This window comes from Cynocephalus volans, chromosome 15 (genome assembly GCF_027409185.1).
Source record: "Cynocephalus volans isolate mCynVol1 chromosome 15, mCynVol1.pri, whole genome shotgun sequence".
Lineage (NCBI taxonomy): Eukaryota > Metazoa > Chordata > Mammalia > Dermoptera > Cynocephalidae > Cynocephalus > Cynocephalus volans.
Genome location: NC_084474.1, coordinates 78,733,695 through 78,754,609, shown reverse-complemented (window position 1 = coordinate 78,754,609; position 20,915 = coordinate 78,733,695). Strand labels below are relative to the sequence as shown.

The window sequence follows — 20,915 nt, the reverse complement described above, 5'->3', positions numbered from 1 at the left end:
CAATGGAATAGAACAGACAATCCAGAAATCAACCTACAGCCATCTGATCTTTGACAAAGGAACCAAGCCTATACACTGGGGAAGAGACTGCCTCTTCAGCAAATGGTGCTGGGAGAACAGGATATCCATATGTAGGAGAATGAAAGTAGACCCATACCTCTTACCATATTCTAAAATCAACTCAAAATGGATTAAAGAATTAAATATACACCCTGAAACAATAAAACTTCTTAAAGAAAAAATAGGAGAAACACTTCAGGAAGTAGGACTGGGCACAGACTTCATGAATACAACCCCGAAAGCACAGGCAACCAAAGGAAAAATAAACAAATGGGATTATATCAAACTAAAAAGCTTCTGCACAGCAAAAGAAACAGTTAACAGAGTTAAAAGACAACCAACAGAGTGGGAGAAAGTATTTGCAAAATATACACCTGACAAAGAATTAATATCCAGAATATACAAGGAACTGAAACAACTTTACAACAACAAGAAAAAGTAACCCAATTAAAAAATGGGCAAAAGAGCTAAATAGGCATTTCTCAAAGGAAGATATAAGAATGGCCAACAGACATATGAAAAAATGCTCAACATCACTCAGCATTCTGGAAATACAAATCAAAACCACACTGAGATACCATCTCACCCCAGTTAGGATGGCTAATATCCAAAAGACTGTGAACGATAAATGCTGGCGAGGTTGCGGAGAAAAAGGAACTCTCATACATTGTTGGTGGGACTGCAAAATGGTGCAGCCTCTATGGAAAATGGTATGGAGGTTCCTCAAACAATTGCAGATAGATCTACCATATGACCCAGCTATCCCACTGCTGGGAATATACCCAGAGGAATGGAAATCATCAAGTCGAAGGTATACCTGTTCCCCAATGTTCATCGCAGCACTCTTTACAATAGCCAAGAGTTGGAACCAGCCCAAATGTCCATCATCAGATGAGTGGATATGGAAAATGTGGTACATCTACACAATGGAATTCTACTCAGCTATAAAAACGAATGAAATACTGCCATTTGCAACAACATGGATGGACCTAGAGAGAATTATATGAAGTGAAACAAGTCAGGCATAGAAAGAGAAATATCACATGTTCTCACTTATTTGTAGGAGCTAAAAATAAATAAATAAATACACAAAGAAACGGGGGGGGTGGGGGTAGGGAAGAAGACACAACAATCACAATTTCTTGAAGTTGATATGACAAGCGAACAGATATGAGGTTGTTGTGAAGGAGGGGGGAGAGGGAGGAGGGAGGGAGGTTTCGGTAATGGGCCACAATAATCAACCACATTGTATATTGACGAAATAGAATAAAATTTTTTTTTAAAAAAAAGCTAAAAACAAATTTTATAAAAAAAAAAAAAGAAAGTATTATTTGGCTCTCTGCATGTATTATATCCTGCATAAAATAAATTAATCTTCTTCAAACCAAACAAACAAACAAAAAGACAACGTATTATATTCCATTCACATGAAAAGTCTAGAATAGTAAAATCTATAGAGACAGAAAGTAGATTTGCAGCTCCTTGGATGGGGTAGGGGGGGCAAGGACGGGGTGGGGCAAATGGGGGGATAGGTAGGTGATAGCTAAAAGTATGGGGTTTCTTTTTGAGGTAATGAAAATGTTCTAAAATTGTGCTGATGGCTGCAGATGTCTGTGAATATTCTAAAAACCACTAAATTGTACCCTTTAAATGGGTGAATTATATGGTGTATGAATTATACGTTTTACTAATAAAGTTATTTTTAAAAAGTCACTAAACAAAAGAAAACTAGGTTACAATAAGTAAAATCCTATTAAGAATTTAAAGTTATAAACACTAAATCAATTCTCCATTGAAATAAACTTCATTACAGCAAAATTGCATCCCATAATGAGGGACTGTTCACTTAATGTACAAAACTTAATAGCTACACATATAAAGGCAATTAGGAGTGGCAGAGGACATGTTCACATACACAAGGTGTACATGGTAGGTGCGTGTGCGTGTGTGTGACTCCGCAAGAGTGCGCACAGTTTAACATCACAGTTTAACATAAGAAAAACTATTCCAGATTTGGGTACCATCCCAGTCAAACTAAACTTTGTGACTTAAGGCAAGTTACCCCCTCTGAGCTTCAGTTCTCTCATCTGTCGAATGTCTACTTATTTTCATAGGATTGTTAAGAGAGAAAATATCTGCAAGAAGATCTATACATTTGTTGTGTTATCTTCATATCTCATTTCTAGCATAATGCTTGGCAGAGGTAGTGGATTGAATTATGCCCCCCAAAACTCCTTGAGTTGTGATGCTTGAATTGTGTCACCCCAAGTTTTATGTATTAGAAACTTGGCCCCCACTGTGACTGTTAAGAGGGTGGGAAATCCTATTATGGCAGTTGAAAGCTGGAGCCTTGAAGAGGTGATTGGACTGTAGGACCATGCTGCAGTGAATGGATTAAAAATGGTGGTCAGGGGCATGGTTCTGAGGGCTTTAAAAGAGGAGAGTCTGTCTTTCTGCTCTCTCTCAGCTCTCTCTGCTTCCACCATCTTGTAATGTAAGACCCCTGGGTCGCTGTCGCCACCACCAGATGGACTTTGGACTTCCCAGCCTCAGAAACTGTAAGCAATAAATGTCGTTTTTCTTTATAAATCACCCAGTTCCAGGTATTCTGTCATAGCAACAAAAACGGACTAATACAGCAGATAAGAGGTACTTAGTAAATACTGGAAACTATCTTCACAAAGTATAAGGAGCTTTTGGAAAGGAGGAAATTAAAACACACAAACTTCAATATAGACCCACCTGACTCTAGAAGAACTTTATAAGTAAAATTTTTCAGTAGCCCAGGATATAGAAGTGTCAAGCTCATATTATGCTCTTTTTAATAATTATTTCCTAACAGTAATTTAATGAATTGGCCAGTAGGGAAAAAAAATTATCTGCAGGAACCATTTCTACTATCTTCTCCATAATCCCTTTTTAGGTATCACTTTATATTTTGATTTTGTAAAGTTTTAACCCATTCTTATCCTTACAGATATGAGAAAACTATCAGAGAATGACTTTTATCTACACCAAAGACCAGAAAGTGCAGCCTGCTACTGGGAAAATCACACCCATTTGTTTTTATATTGTTATGGTTGCTTTTAAGCAAAAATGGCAGAGTTGAGTAGTGCAATAGAGACTGTACACTGGAACACAAAGCCAAAACTTAGTTGGGAAACAGGATATTATTAACTGGCTTTTTCAAACCCCCCTTGTCTAGTGGTGGGAGTGCAGACTTACAAACAATTGAATGCAAAGAAGTGCTCTATTGTTTAGACGGAAGAATGCACAGCAAACACAGAGGAACCAAAGAGATCAGTTTGATCTGGGTGGGAGAAGAATGTCTGAAGAAAAAAGATGATATTTAGGCTTAGCCTTGAAAGATGAATAGATGCCCTCCTAGCACTCAACAGGGAGAGGGCATTCTAGGGAGAGGAAGTTATAGGAACAAAGGCAAGAGGCTTACAGAGCATGTATTGGTGGTACTTAAATCCAGTGGCAGAATGTTCATATAAAAAGAGGGGTAGCTCGTGACAATATGAACATTCTTGTAAACTATGCTCAACAACTTAAAATAAATGTGGAAATTAATAACCACATGCTTTGTTCATGGCTAGAGAAACAAGTAAGGATGATCATTGGATAATCAATTCACAATTTATGGTAGCTGAGTTTTATAAATATAATCCAAGTAAAAGTTTTTTTTTTAAGCTCAGTAGGGGAACCTTATAAGTCAATCACAAGAATTAGCACAGAATGGACTCTCTCAATTGCTTTAACGAGGAATTCTCATCTTCAGGTATAATGGTGACAGAGCTCAACACCTGGGCTATCTGCAATAAGCACAGGCCTAAGTCAATACTAAGTAGATGAGAAGACTTCTCTTAGAGCTTGCTGCAATTGAGAAGGTGTAAGCCACACTTACAAAGGATGATAGGTTGAGAATATGCAAGGAGTAAATAATTGAAATGTATGTTTTCAATGCGAAAAAGATTATTGGGGGGGAGGACCTCAGAGATACCATATAAATTCCTTGGTCAACCACAAGGCTCAGTTTACTCATATGTGAAATAGTAATGATTATGTCAATTACCTACTCCACAGCTTGTTGTAAAGATTAAATGAGTAAATACACATAAAGCATTTAGAACATGTGAGGCACACAAAAGGCACTGTGAGCTTTGTAAGTAGAGTCTACAAAAGATGGTTGCCTACAGGATATAGAATCAGGCTGTTAGGTCATAATGTAAAAAGTCATATAGTGAATCTTGATTGGGATAGATAGATTCATAATCTCATTTGGAACATATCATTTACTACCATGTAGTTCTTATCTTTGCAGGTAAACATGTTTGTTTTATCAGCTAACTAAATTACTACCATTTTGAGGGCATAGGCCAACAAATAATTGACTGATCAACATAAAGTGCTAAAAATCACGTAAGAATGGTGAAAATCAGCTAAAAAGTAACTGTTTTTAATCAGTACTGCAAAGCAAAGGGAGAAAATTACCTTGTCCAACCACTGCCCAAAAGAACAGGAAACCTAAATCTTTGTCTTGGAGTAAAAGCCGCCATTGCTGCCACCACCAGTTTATAGAAACAGTAACTCTGAATTTGATAAATATCCTCTCTCCCTTTTCTCTACCTACTGAACACTGCCCAAAACTTCTCACAGTGTATAATTTTTCCAGCTAACAGTTCTTTCTCCTCACTTATTCAGTTACTTTCTTCTGGATCTGACACTACAATAGTAATAATAAATACAAAACCAAAGGGGTTAATAAAAAGTTAATTCCTTCCAAGACCTCTTCCAATAAGTTTAGGAAATATAATGAAATTGTGATGACAATAACTGTTTATTATTTTTTATGGCACATGAGCATTACAAAGGAGGAGGAAGGGAAGGGTAGATCCAAAGGTAAATGAAGCTTCCTCTAAACTTCAGTCTAGGCATATGTGTCTGATTCTACAAGGCCTTTAAAGAAATTCATGCAAGGAGCATGGCTTTTGCAGCTTGGTCACATGCAAAAATGAAGCAAGAAGCACATCTGTTTGGAGCTTGCCCCAAATGCCTCGAGTTCTCCAAACTAGATTCATAACTCCCACCCACAAAGAGAAGCCAGTGCTTGAGGCAGCACCCAGGGACAAGCAAATTAGCATTTCCAAGGTCAACTGCTGACAGGCCTAATTGTTTACAGCAACCAGAGTATTCTGGTTGCTGAAGTTAAGAGGCTTAACCTCTGTCTTGCCCAATACCATAAGAAACTAATTTACCACATTAGCTACAAAATATGAAAGAATTGTGTATGTGGATTCAAATTAGCCCATGACACTTCAAACAGAAGCAAATATTAAAAAGGTCCCCAGAAATACATCATTTTAAGCTGACTAAACAATTTTGGGAAAAACCGTGGTAGAGGAATGACAAGTATAAAATAAACCAATAAATAATATCTTGTTTTACCAACTAATTTGATTTGAATACTCATCAAAACTGCTAAAAAGTTGCAAAACTAATTGATTTAGCTACCTTTACAATTTTTTGCCCTTCTCTCATTGAGTCACTGAAATATAAAATATCCTATGTACCTGCTATTGTCTAACACATTAGTCATTTGCCACATGTGGCTAGCAACCATATAAAACGTGGCTAGTCCAGATTGAAACACACTGTAATACACTTTTTAGCACCAAAAAAATAATAATAATAATTCAAAATAATTCATTAGTAACTTTTATATTGATGACATGTTAAAATAGTAATATTTTAGATATACTGAGTTAAATAAAACATTACTAAAATTAATTTCTCTTTTTTCTTATCTTTTGTAATGAGTACAGTAGAAATTTTAAAGTACACGTGGCTAACTATATTTTTATTAGACAGCATTGCTATATATAAATAATGCTTTATATTTATATATAATGCAAATATATAATTTCATTTGTAAAGTACAGAGAGGGAGAAAGAATAGGTCTGAAAAATAAAATAATCTTCCCTTGAATAATCAAATTGGTTTCAACTTCGTTAATCGCCAACCTAATAAAAGTTCCTTTCTGCTTACGAGACATAAAATTTTATGTCTTTTAAAAAGGAACCTGATGTTTCAAAAATGATCCTAAAGTCTGTTCTATTCTGCCATGAGTTATCTTTGTTTAGCATTAAACTAGTCTCAATTCTTTCCAATGATCTAATTTTTTAATATGACTGAGTGACTCCAATTCAGTTTCTCTGTAATAGTCATTTTCATACCGTTAGGTCACTGAAACCTAACCCAAGCCTCTGCTCCAAAGATAAAAAATCAAAATCAATATAAAGATTATTCTCAAGAGTCTAAAGAAGCCCATACGGTATCCAGATACTATACAGATTCTGTTTTAAAAACTAAAAGGTGACTCATTTACTGTTTTAAAAAGTGACATCCTAATGTGAATGGGAGAACTTAGCAAACAGGAGAACACAGAAACCAATTATTTCCACACACGCCATCATGTGGAGAAACCATGCCAACTTCAAGGTTGTTACAGTCAGTGGAAGAGAGAAAATACGGAGGTGTTGGAATGGTTGGAAATTTATGGAGTGAGACTCCACGGTAACAGGAGGTGAGGTGAGGCAAACAGCAGCCAAAACTTTCCCTCTCAATAGCTCTTGAAAAGGAAACTACTCAACTTTCTAATCAAAAAAGCCAAAAGGAAAAGAAAGCACATTTTACACTTTCTAACATTCTAAAACCATCCCAAACACAATTGGCCCACTGGTAAAAAGACAAAATTACAAAATATTTATGTAAACAATATGTAGAAATCTTTTCAAAAGTGGTTTTTAAATGTAATCAACTACAAAAAAATCAAAATCCATTAACTTAGAAGAATAAATACTATTTACACTTATGATTCATGTGAAATGTATACTTCTATTTTGTAATAGGGCCTGCATCAAGTACTGCTGGTAAATGAAACTGAGTAACCAGGATAACTGAAAATGAAGCCAGCAGAGATGAGAGGTATAGTCTTCATTCCTGGAAGAACTGATCTTAAAATTTTATGATCGTAATAGTCCTTAAGTTTCTCTGGTCTGATAGAATCAACACATTTTTACCTCTTACGTACATGGAATATTAAGGCTCCCGGTTACTCAATTCCAATAATTTAGTGATTGTATCTTTTACATAATCCTGAACTCTGCAATCAACAAACGCTGGTCAATAAAGCCAATGGCTACCTCATAAGAAGTGTTCTAGTGCCACCTAGTGACATAGGGTTCCTATAAAATGAATTGTAATAGCTAGACCAGGGTTCTCAAAGCCGGTCCCTGGATTAGCCTCATCAGCATCATCTGGGAACTTGTTAAAATGAAAATTTTGAGGTTCATCCCAGACCTTCTGAAACTCTAGTGGTGGGTTCAGCAATCGGTGTTTCAACAAGCCTTCTAAGATTCCTCTAAGATTCTGATTCACCCTCAAGTTTGAGAACCTCTGGCTTAGACAGTCCTTACACAAAAATTAAGTGCAAAGTCTTAAAAAATTAGGTTCATAAATTAACAAAAGGACTCATTTTCTAATTTTGGAATGCAACTTATTTTTCTATATTCTGGATCCAAATATTTGCAAGTAGTGAACAGTCTTAAAAGCCATTTACTAAGACATTTACATATGGATTCAACAACTGCTAAGCATCAAATGAGTTCAGCCTTTGAAAATATCAGATGAGCACCCTGAAGTCTGTGTCCTCAGAAAACCAAGTTCAAAGGAAAACTAGACACATTATCCAAAACAAAAACAAAAAAGGGCAAGGGGTTAAATGCACAAAGCTACAGAAATAAAGAAAAGCATTAATTGGTGTCAGCACTTCAGGATATTGCATATTACTGTATCTTGCAGGGGGAGGGGGGAGGTGTTCACCAGGGAACACATAAAAAGTCAAGGAGGTCAAATACTTTTAAAATTAAGGGTCATATACCCTAATGATAACACATAGCACTGTAATCCACTGTATACATCTGCTCTGTGCAAGTATTTTATAAAGTAATCAAGAAAAAAGTAAGTTTGATGAGTCTTTGATAAGTTGTTTCTTTTCCATTAGGTCTTAGAAGAGAAAGTGATTACCTTAAATAGCAACTTAAAACAAACAGGGTTCAGTAAGAGAAGTTCTGTAATGTATCTAGATTTTTTTTTCTAATTCGGCTTGATATTACACCCTTCTCTGGAAAAAAAAAAAAAAAACAACCTGAATTTTAATAAGTACCCATTTATTCAAAATTAAAGAGTTACACGCTTGAAGTAAAAAAACTGGATCAAGAGAGATATATCCCCAGTAAGGCTATTGGTCCATACAGTCATAATTAAGCATCATCCCTTACTCTGTGGCTCAAACTACAAACATATCACTTAGGAGAAATTAAATCAGATTTGAAAAGCTAGTCTTGCAAATCCAAGCCTCTAATGTGACAGGTAACATAACAGACATTACTACAGATGGCATGGGTATGTTAAGGAATTTCACACCATTCTATTGATTAGTCTTTATTCTGTCCTTTTAAAATACATACAAACTTAGACACACACACACAAACTATTTAATTTTAACATTTTAAGAGCAACTACCCGTAATAAGATGAGTTTCTGACAAAATTCTTCTTTCCTTTTTTTTCAAACCTACCCTCTGTGCACAAGTCAGTTAGTGAAAGTAAGTCACAGAAAGATGTGTCAGGTTAAAATATAAATAATAACAATAAGAATTTTTCCAACACAATGAAAAAATCCTCCATGTGATTTTTAAAAAATATTTCCCATGCTGTCATTGTCATTACACAGAAGGATCTACATTGAGCAGTGTATGTTCTAAGTATCACACTGCTTCGTCAGTTTAAATGCTCTACCATTCATCAGCTCTGTGACCTTGGTCAAAAATTAACTTTTTGAGTTTTCAGTTTTCTCATTTGTAAAACAGAAAAATTGCAATAAGAATTAGAGGAAATATACTTAAAAAAAAAAATGTCTGGTGTCTGGCACATCACTATGGCTGTTAAGGATTACTGCCATCCATTCATAGCTACCAAAAAGAGGGGAGAAAGGAAAGGGCACCAGATAAATCGAGTTCCCCTCCATGGGGCTTGGAGGCAGGCAAGTTGGGTTCAAATTCAAATTCGCAGACTGCCACTTGGGTGTGCCCCATGGTAAGTTACTTCAACTCAATGAGCCTCATTTCCCCACCTGTAAAGTGAGGATAAGGGTTACCTCTTTCGGTGATTTTTACCACATGCACCTTTATTTAACAGTCTACCTATATCATAGGCTAAGACAGCCTCCTTCTCCTCACCTACTTCAACACTTTTGTAAATGGTTGCATCAGCAGGCACGTCCTGGGTGAGGACTAAACAATATTGTATACTAATAGCAGTGACGCATTTAATGAAAACATCTCACACATATTTATCAATGTACATGGAATCTCACCAGTGGAGGAAAAGTGACCCAGAAGCTCCTCCAGTATACACGCTTTGTAAACTTTAAGGCCTTTTACCAAACATATCTACCAAATGCAAATTTGCTCCAATGTGAGATGTGCCCAGGTTGATGTGCTCATTTACAGAGAACCTAAATCATACAAAGTTCAGTGCCAAGCTGAGGGCAGGGGCATGAGGATGATGATACATGAATCCTACCCTCATAAACCTGCAGTCCAGTGATGGAAATACGCACATAAAGAAATATAAAACACAAGGGGACCGTAAGGAACATTATCGCCTCTGTTAACAGGAAAAAGGTCTAACTGTCGGCAGGCAGAACAAAAGTCTATTTATTATTTACCTAAAGAACCCTTAGTATTGCCTATGCCTTCTACTTCTTAAATTTCAAAAATTGTGTGTATGGAAAACTACCAGATTTAATTAATATGTGTGTGTTCATGTGAATGAATGTATGTGTGTATGTATACACAAATGTATATATCAGTGTCTCTCAACCTTAGCACTATTGACATTTCGGGCTAGACAGTTCTTTGTTTTGCAGAGGCTATCCAATTCATTGTAGGATGTTTAGCAACATACAAATACCCAGCAGGCCAACAGCACACACTACTCCCCACTCAGAATTGACAACCAGAAATGTCTCCAGACATTGCCAAAGGACCCCTGGAGGGTAAAATCGCCCACTGCTGTATATGTACATATGCACATATGCATTTTTATGTGGATATGGATGGGGTACATACATAAATGGAGTGTATATATGATCATGGATATAAATGAATGAATTAGACAATCAGGATATTTTTATAGTAAATTTCCTCTTAGGTTTAAATATATTCATTCACTTATTGAGTGCTTACTGTGTATCAGGTACATATAGCAGGCAGCAGAGGCACCTGACAAAAATCCCTGCTATCATGAAGCTTATGTTCAGGGCAGAGACAGACAACAGACAAAATTAATAAACCAATCATACCATATGTTAGAAGGCGAGGTAGTGTAAGTAGTAGAGAGAAAAATAAAGCAGAAGGAGGATTACAGATTCTGATAGGAGAGGGATGATAGAAATATGTTGCAATTCTAAATTCCAATGGCCTAAACATGCCAGGCAAAATACTTATGCTCAGATTTTCACAAGTTCATGTGTTTATAGGTAATTCTTGAGCATACAATCTGAAAAACAAGTCTAAAATCCATTAGATTTCATCTTAATAACAAAGGGAACTTGCTTGCTTCGGTTCACAACCAAAAAGAGGAGAATCTTGGGAAGTTCAGAGGAGGGCAATCACACTACCTCACTCCTATACCCTGCCCAACCCAAGAGTCTGATAAACCTCACTCATGCGGAAAAGCTCCCATTCCCTAAAGTAAGATCCAGTGGGCAAAAGCATTAGATAGATTACCAACCAACAAAGGTGGTTCCTTTCAACATCCAGATGACATTACCAATTATCAACATGAACATGGTGAATATTGCTGATGAAAAGGGAGAGGGTGATAAGGAAGAAGAATATGAATTTTATTCTGGTAAATCTTTTTTTTATTTTTATTTTTTTTATTTTAACTACTCAATATACATTGTAGTTGATTTTCTTGTCTCTTTACCCGTTCCTCTTTTCCCCCTCCCTCTCTGGTAAATCTTTTTGCAGGCCTAAACTAATGTTAAAAAGCTGGCTTACACTTTGTTTTGTTCAGGTCCAATACACATCACTGGGAAAATATTCCCTGAGATTCTTTTTATTAACACAATTTCAGTCTCCTCCTCTAAAAATTTCTCTCTCATCAGAAGCTCTTTTTACCTGATTAACTAGAGAGTTTACAAAGATGCCATACTGCAATGAACAAATAAACACAGTGCTGGGAAACATGAAGATATTGGTAAAAAAAGAACTGAGTTTTTCTAGAGCTGGATTTTTTAATATTGTGTAGGCATTGCCTCCCCTGCCTTTATTTTTTTCTATTGTTAATACATGAATATTCACTTATTTTCTTAATTGATAAATAAAAATTATACATATTTATGGTGTACAACATGATGTTTTGAAATATGTTTACATTGTGGAATGGCTATATCAAGCTAATTAACATATGCATTACCTCACACACTTAGTTAACTATTTGTGGAAAAAACACCTAAAATCTACTCACTTAGCAATTTTCAAGTACAGTATGCATTATAACTATAGTCACCGTGTTGTACAATAAATCTCTTGAACTTATTCCTCCTGTTGAACTGAAATTCTGTATCCTTTGACCATCATCTCCCCAATCTCCCCATCGTGGTTGCCACTCTTTGCTTCTATGAATTCGACTTTTTTTTAGATTCCTCATATAAGTGAGATCATGCACTATTTGTCTTTCAGTGCCTGGCTTATTTCACTTAGCATAATGTCCTCCAGGTTCATCCATGTTGCAAATGACAGGATTTCCTCTTTTTAAGGCTGAATAGTATTCTATTGTATATATACACACCACATTTTCTTTACCCATTCATCTGTTGATGGACGTTGAGGTTAATTCCGTATCTTGGCTATTGTGAATAATACTGCAATGAACACAGAAGTGCAGATATCTCTTCAACACACTGATTTCAGTTCCTTTGGATATATACACAAAAGTAGGATTGCTGAATCATATGGTAGTTCTATTTTTAATTTTTAAGGAATCTCCATACTGTTTTCCATAATGGCTGTCCTAATTTACATTCTCTTCAGTAGTGTACAAGGGTTCCCTTTTCTCCACATCCTGGTATAGACACTGCCTTTATACTTGTAATATTACAGACAGCATAATTAAGTATATATTTTCAATCGTCTTAATTTATTAAGTTATAATAATATTTTGCTTGTATAATTGGCTCCAATTATAAAAGCTATATAAGAAATACAAACATTGGCTTCCTTATGGTTATTGTTATTTTTATTATCGTTATGGCAGCCACCACCCCTAGAATCACCTATTTCTAACTACTGCTCTTATTTAGTAACATAACTGTGGAAAAAAGTACAGGAACAAGGACAAAAAGAAAGCCCTTTTATTTAACTAGAGTCCTAATAACAGGAAGCAGTTCCCTAGATGGAGAAATCTACTACAACATAGTGAAAATCCAGGAATGTGAGTCTTCCTAAGAAAAGATTTAAGCAAAATTATTTCTCCACTTTCCTAAAATAAGGTGATGGGTTATAGGGTTATGGATGATCATAATTTTCTATTTTTATTTTTTCCATATTTACCAAATATTTAGATTTAAAAATGTCTTATCCAGGAGTAAAACTAGAATATTACCCCAAAGCACCCAGACTCAAAACTATTCTTCCAACTAAATGCTTAAGGGGCGTTGGTGGTATAGTGGTGAGCATAGCTGCCTTCCAACTAAATGCTTAATATTTCAAAATGTGAAAGGTCAGTTCTTCATAAGGACAGCAAATGTCCATGACCATATAATTTTTTCACTACAATCGTCATTCTATACTCATCATTAACTCTGAAGTAAATGTTACAAAGTGAAAACTTTGTTTCTTGATTTGAGTGGGGACTAAGGTAGGACAAAAAGAATCAGATCTAGCAAGGTGATGATTCTTAGCCAGAATATCAATTGTGAATACATAAAAGAACAGACTACATCATTCAACTGATTTGCTATCACTTCTATCAGTCAGGACTGCAACTGGCTGTGTAGAAGAGCAAACCTGACGGCTGTCATGTAGCCAAATAGGGGTTTGTTTTCCTGCTATTAAGACAAGCCTGGATGTAGACAGTCTAGGGTCAGTGCAATGGATCCACAATGTCCCAGATCCTTTCCGTGACCAGTTCAACTCTTCACAAACAGAAGAGGATAAAGCCAAGAAAGTGCAATCTCTGGCTTCAGAACTCTAGAATACCCAAGGTAAGTTGTTGAGAACTTCATTAGCAGAATAGGGCAAATGCCAATAGGCTGTTTCAGAAAAAACATGCAAGCTCATTTTGGTATTCAAAAAAAAAATAATAATAATAAGGTAATGCTACCCTCAACAAAACAACCAAAATCTTCTAGGCTAAATGTCAGTAAATGTTATTTGGCTGCAAATGATATTAGACTACCACAATACATTTTTTATAAAGTATAATGGGTAAGGACAGAAAGTATGAAGTCAAACCGCAAGTCCCTACTCCGCCACTTCCTAACTTTGTGATCTTAGGAGAAGTACACTCATGTGGCGTTTAACAATGGGGATACGTTCTGAGAAATACATTGTTAGGCAATTACATCATTGTGCAAACATCACAGAGTGTACTTACACAAATCTAGATGGCTACACACCTAAGCTATATGGTATAACCTATTGCTCCACCACTGTTGTACATTCGGTCCACTGCATGCACAGAAACATCATTATGCAGAGCATGACTCTATTTAACTTTGCTAAGTCTCAGTTTTCTCATTTATAAAGTGGAGATAATAATATTCCCTCTTTCACAGGACTACTGTTAGGATCTAATGAGATATCACATGTAAAAACAGCTCCATGCCTAGCACATAGTGTGTAACAAATTAAGCTATTATTATCCTTATCATCATCATCATCATCATCACCACCACAATTTGGCACAGTTCAAATATCCAATTATCTACCTGACCATAATAACTGGATAGCTTTCTGCCCCGTAGCTCCCGAGTCATAGGAAGAAAAGCAATATATTGAGGAAAAAAATCAAGAAGCCCTCCAACATAGTTTACTCATCTACTAGACCCTTGGACAATATAAAATATATTCTTTTATCCTTTACTTCTATATGTTCCCCTCAAATATTTAGTGAGAATCTGATAAAACTTCCCATCTTCATGCATATACATTAACCAAACCTCTGAAGCCCATGCACAGAACTGCCCTGGCAAAGAGGCATGAGAAGAAGGAGGATACAACCCGGAGGTACATTAACATTTTAGGGAAGGGCCACTCCTCAAATTTATTTAACTAAACTTAAAGGGCTTTTTATTAAAATTAATTGCTTATAGATGATGTTAATAACAATAATTCTGGTAAATTAGGTCAGTGCATTCTGCTTAAGAAAGCAGAAAAGTACCTAAGAAACTTAAAAACCTAAAAAAATAAGCTTCAGTTGTCTGAAAAATCTCCTAATGTAACAAATTTCATTTCCCCATTCAGTCAAATAAAGAAGGTATTATTAGAATACCAACAAAGTTAGAGAAAAACTAATGAACATGGTGGCAGTGACTGTCTAATTGCCTAGATACCATATGTTGTACATAACACAGGCAAAGGTGAGAATTTCAAATAAACTAGAAAGTTGAATAGGGACAACCACCTGGTATAGGAATTAGCAATATGCAACCAATAGGAAACAAAACAAAACACACCACCATCCCTCAAATTCTTGGGAGCAAGAAACCCTTTCACCAATAATTTAATAATATGGTAAAAAGAGAATTACCTGCAAAGAAAAATGATACCCGTGTGATCACCACCATCTAGTTTATCAAAGCTCATTCTAATTTGAGATGAAATTGGGCAACCCAGAAGGTCAACAAAAAGTTGATCTTACAAGGCTAAAAGGAAAAGGGAATATTTCTGCTCTGAAGATAGTTCATGAATTTTTCTTGCTCTCCTGCACTTTAATTTCTCCCAATTCATTCACTGGTATCCAACAAAATAGTCAACTCAAATGCAATCTAAATTACTGAAATAATAGCTAACATCTACTGAGCACTTACTAAGTATCAAGTACTGTTCTAAGTAATTTGTAAAAATTATCCCATTTAATCTCCACAATCATGCCTTCTGTAAAATGAGAAATCAGAGGCAAATGGAGATTACAAAACTTGCCCAAAGTCACAAAGATAGTAAATGATGGAGCTGGGATAAGAACTCAGGCATTCTGTATCTAGAGCCATGCACTCCTTCTACTATACTATTGTACCTATCCTTAAATGTGGTATAAGACAAAAAGCACACAAATCAAATCTTCTTCATCTTAACTATAATAACTTAGTTATCTTTTCACCTTAGCTACTGATACAATCTCCTCATGGCCACCTGAAGTCTCTCCTTCCTCCAGAGCATCCTTAGTATTGCCATGAGGGTTAGCTTTCTAAAACTGGAATCTTAGCATGTTCCTCCTCTACTTTAAACCCTCCAATGAGGGCTGGCCCGTGGCTCACTCGGGAGAGTGCGGTGCTGATAACACCAAGGCCCCGGGTTCAGATCCCATATAGGGATGGCCAGTTTGCTCACTGGCTGAGCGTGGTGCTGACAACACCAAGTCAAGGGTTAAGATCCCCTTACCGGTCATCTTTTAGAAAAAAAATAAAATTAAATAAAAAACTAAACCCTCCAATGATATAAGCACTCAATGTTCACTTAATGATCGAATCACGTGTATATGTCTCACTTCCCACTTTATTCAATCTTTGTAGTTTTAGCTAACATGTTTGATGAATTAGTGATTTAGTTGGGATCAAATTGAAAGCCTTAAACAGACTTCCAGATTCTTCTGTACCTGTTCTCCTCTTCAGATCACAGGCCCTTGTTCTAAGCTCTGACCCTTAAATTTACTAATTGCTGGCTATTATGTATGATAGCTATTGAATTAACAGTATGGTAAGAGCACTTTGCATAGTATTATCTCATTTACTCCCAGCAACCCTATAAAGTGGGCATTTTTACGCTCATTTCACAGATAAGGAACTGGAAGTTCAAATAAGTTAGGTACCTTTCTCAAAGTTACACAACTAATGATGGAGCAAGGACTAAAGTCCATATCAAGCTGATTCTATGTCCTTGCACTTAAGTAGTGATATTAGCTGTCTCCTACAAGTCTTTCGTCCATTGTTACTGGCTGAATTACCTTCAAATTTCATTATATGCCAGGTGTTTTTCTACTCTCTGGGTCGTTGGACTACAGCTCAGTCTAACATAACGTTAAAACTCCTCTTCTAACAAGCTCTCATTGAATTATCCCAGTGGGGGGTTGCCCTAGGCTTTCTCTCTGCAAAGAATTTCTCATGTCATCTACCTTCTGCTCATAAGCACTCAAACTCAGTTTCATAACCCAGTGGTTTTCAGAGTGTGGTCCCTGATACCCTTCCAGGGGTTCCATGGGTCAAAACTATCTTCATAACAATTTTAAAATGTTATTTTTTTGGTTTGGTTTTCCTTTTGTTTTGCTTTTTTTTTTTTTTTTACAGTGTTGAATATTTGTACTGATGGTGCAAAAGCAGTTTAAAAAAACTGCTGGTGCCGTCACATAAATCAGCATGGTGGCACTAAATTGTACTAGCCTAAGTCATTATATTCTTCCCTACCATGCACTCACAGTAAAACAAATGCCAATTTCACTTAAGAATGTTCAATATTGCAAAACTTGCCCAAGGTCACAATGATAAGCAGTGCAATACTGAGTTCATAAGTATTCCAGGCTTCTGGTGACTCAGTCTCTGTCAAAGTTCTCTACTTTTTTTTTTCACATAACTTGCTCAAAAATTTTTTTTAAATTAGCTTTTTTTGGTAAGTGGAAAACAAGTATTTGCTACAAAATCAATCAAAATAATTTCGATAAATAATTATTTCTTTTAATGAATATTTATTGACCACCTATGGCTCTAAAGCAGAGTTTCGCAAACTATGGCCCACTGCATGTTTCTGTAAATAAAATTTTATTGAACTACAGCCATGTCCATTTATTTATGTACGGCCTATGGAGGCTTTTGCAATACAACAACACAGATGTAACAGAAACCACTTGACCCACAAAGCTGAAAATATTTGCTGTCTGGCCCTGTATAGAAAAACTTTGCCAATCTTACTTTAGAGCATGAACCTTTCAAAAAATAATGTTTACATTTCTTTTTTTTTTCATTTCTATGTTTCTTCTTAAGTTACACAATGTATGTTATATTTTATATCAAAATATATTTCTTATTTAAAACAAAACAAACAAACAAAAGAAGAATTCTGTAGCTAAAACACTCAGGAGTCTTCAAAGCAAATCCTGAAAAAAACAGGTATGGGGGGTTGGGGGGTTGATATTTCCCAGCTCTTCTCTCTAATAGTTTAAGTAAGGCATTATCATGACTTTTATCCAGGCTTACCTACCAAAGGCAAATATCCATCACCACTAAAAATATATTACAAAGCAGGCCAGGCAGGATTAAAACATTTAGAAGTCACCCACTATAAAGACCATGGGTGACTTCTAACTGTTAGACATGAATGAATAATTCATATGGAACTGGCCCTCCTGCCATTAATGATCAGAAAGCTGGACAAGATATATGAAACAACTGCTTTCAGGGAGTGGAACAACAGGCAGACCAGGACTGTAACTACTGCAAAAAGGGAAACAACTGAGGTAAGTCCTGCAATTGTCCTCTTCCATGCACAAGAGAATAGGAATCCAAGCAGAGCACAGCAGTCTCAAAGGATTGAGAGGACAGTGACTACGGTCTGGTGAGGCTGAGGCAGCAACGGTTTGCACTGGGGAGGGAACTATGCAAATAAAGAGCTCTAGCAATCTGCATAGGGATGCCCTTGAGTCTGATGTTGAATCCTAAAGCACTGAGGAACAGTAACTGGGAGCTATATATTGAACAATTTCCAGAATTCACACAGGACTGGGAAACATTAAAATTCCAGCCAGAGTAGAGCTATCTCACTGAACCCTCAGAGCAATCAGTAGAGACTCCACAAGGGCCATGTTTTTGTAACAAGGCTAAATTAGCCCTATCATAAAGGCTACACTACACCTGCCCCAACAAAGCTTAACAACAAGCCTGGGAAGGATCAGCTTAATCCACAAATTACTTGGCCGCCCACCAAAACAAACTTCAACACTCTTTAAAGGATGACAAAAAAAACCCCCAAACATTCAATGACATAATACACGCAACGTCCACGTCAAGAAGCAGCAATGGACAGAGATGACAGAATTAGCAGACAAGGATGTTAAAACAGTTATTAATAAACATGTTCCATATGCTCAAGAGTGTAGGAAAAAAACATGAACATAATGAAGAGATAAATGAAAGACAGAAAAAAAAAGACTCCATTTAATTCTTTGTTATGATGTCAACAACTGAAAAAATACTATACGTGAAATTAAAAATTTACTGGATAGAATTAACAGCATATTATTAAACACTGCAGAAAACAAGACAAATAAATACACAGTAAGACAAACTATTCAAATTGAAGTCAAAGAGTAAAAAAAACTGGAAAAAAAATCAGTCTCTCTTGCTCATTCACCTGCATCACTGTAGAGAGTCCCCACCACAAACAAGGCCCTCACCAGATATGTTCCCTGAGCATTGGACTTCCCAGCCTCCAGAACTTCATCATCAAAGAAGCCCCTCACCATAAATGTTCCCTGGACTTTGGACTTCCCAGCCTCCAAAACTGGTATGTTTTTTTGGAGACCATCAATCATGACAAAGTTTCAAGAAGTTTGTGGGAAGTTGCTTCTGCCCTAGAGTCCCATCAAGAAAAGCCTTAAGTGCTGAAATTCCCTGAAACTTTTAAGTTTGTAACACTTGTGATAGTTCCTTCAAGAAATCAACCTTAACTATGCTGTATTCTCTCACCTTGCCAAAATTAACTTCCAAATTAAGACCTAACATTATCTTCATCTAATATGGTGACTCTTCTTCCTAAAGAAGCTATGTTGTTATAACTGTAATTACATTTGTGGAGCTTTCCAGATTGCAAAGTATGTACACATGCATGACCTCGTTTAGTGCTCATCATGATCCTGGAGCTTGGCAAAGCAGGGGATAACATTTCATATGCAATTTCTACAATCAAGCAAAGGTGGCAGCCTCTGTTGTTTCAGCAGAGTCAGTCCAAACAAACTTGGGATGGCTTGAGGGAAAGAAATTCAGAATTTACCAGCTGCTATTACCCTCCAAACAGTATGAAAAAAATGACACTCTTGTTTCCTAGAAAGCAAGGTTTCATGCCAAGAATTACTGTGGGGATTTGGAATACCAAATCAATCACTCTCCCGTATTTTACCACCTACTTAAATGCTGAGGGGCTCTCTTCCACACTGGTCAATGTATCACCGGAATCTGGGCCCGCTGCCATTTGTTCTGACCCAACTGCCTCTGCTAGATGGGCTCTGAACCTACTGTAGAAGGGCAAATCCTACAGGAGCCTTTTGTATCCTGTGCTGGCAGGTGAGGCAGGCAATGTCCGTGGTGGCCCTGGAAGAAATGGGTGGCTGCTAATGTTCCATGGGGCAAACCTTTGACTGCTGGGAGATGGAAGTTGGTAAGTAAATTATTTTTAGTTTTTAATCTCCCTTCTTGTTTTTTTGGTGACTGGCTGATAGAGAGATCCCTTCTTTGTTTTTGAAGGCAATGTAATGAGTCTCTAAAAACTGTAAGAATTCTCTCTTATTCAGCCAATTCTCACCATGTAATACCCTGTGTTGTTGTGGAGAGTCACCACCAAGAACAAGACCCTCGTCAGATGTGTTCCCTGGACCTTGGACTTCCCAGTCTCCAAAACTAAAAAAGGAAGAAAAGAAGGAGGCACTGTGACCACAGAGGAGACACTGGAGTGATGCTGCCACAAACCAAAGAACATCTGAAGCCACCAGAAACTAGAAAAGACAAGAAACGAATTATCCCCTAGAGCCGTTAGAGGATGCGTGGCCCTGCCTACCCCTTTCAGACTTCTGCCCCACAGAACTGTGAGAGAATAAATTTTACAGAAAATCCAGGACACAGAAGATGAAGTTAGAGGAAACAATAAGGCAAGTCCAGACTGTGGGACAACTGGCCTCAAATCTTCAAAAACTAAAGTCAAGAAGAGAGAAGAAAGTGGGGGAAATATACTAGGTTAAAAGAAACTAAAGATGCATAACACCAAATAAGATATGTGAATCATGATTGAACCTCGATGTGGTAGATTGTCTGCTAAGACTGCTGCCAACGATTCCTTGAATCCGTGTAAACACATACTTCTTCTCCCACTGCAGGGTGGAGTCTATTTTCCCGACTTGAATTTGGACTGGCCTGTGGATTGTTCCATAATTTAATGCAGTGGAAAAGAAGCTGAATGGCTTCTGGGGCCTAGACCATGAGAGACCTTTCAGCTTTCAATTTTACTCTCCTGGAACCAGCTAACATGAGGTTCAGCCCACCTGACTGAACCAGACATTGGAATGAAGCCATCCTCCAGTCCCAGTGGAGCTGCCCCAGCCAATATCACATGGAACACAGATGAGCTATCCCCACTGAAACCACGCAATGCAGTTATGCAACTGGAAAAAAGTGAGGAAGTTCTCTATGAACTGATATAGAAAGATTTCCAGGATATATTGCTAAATGTTAAAAGCAAGGTGCAAAAAAGAGTACATAGTATAAACTATCTTTGGTGTTTGTACTTGCATGAAAAACA

At 36.8% G+C, this 20,915-nt stretch overlaps 1 protein-coding gene across 4 annotated transcripts in view; it reads right to left on the bottom strand.

The window, feature by feature from the left end:
- Positions 1 to 20,915, bottom strand: part of NSMCE2 (NSE2 (MMS21) homolog, SMC5-SMC6 complex SUMO ligase) — a 248,005-nt gene that overhangs the window by 218,640 nt on the left and 8,450 nt on the right. The window lies entirely within an intron of this gene.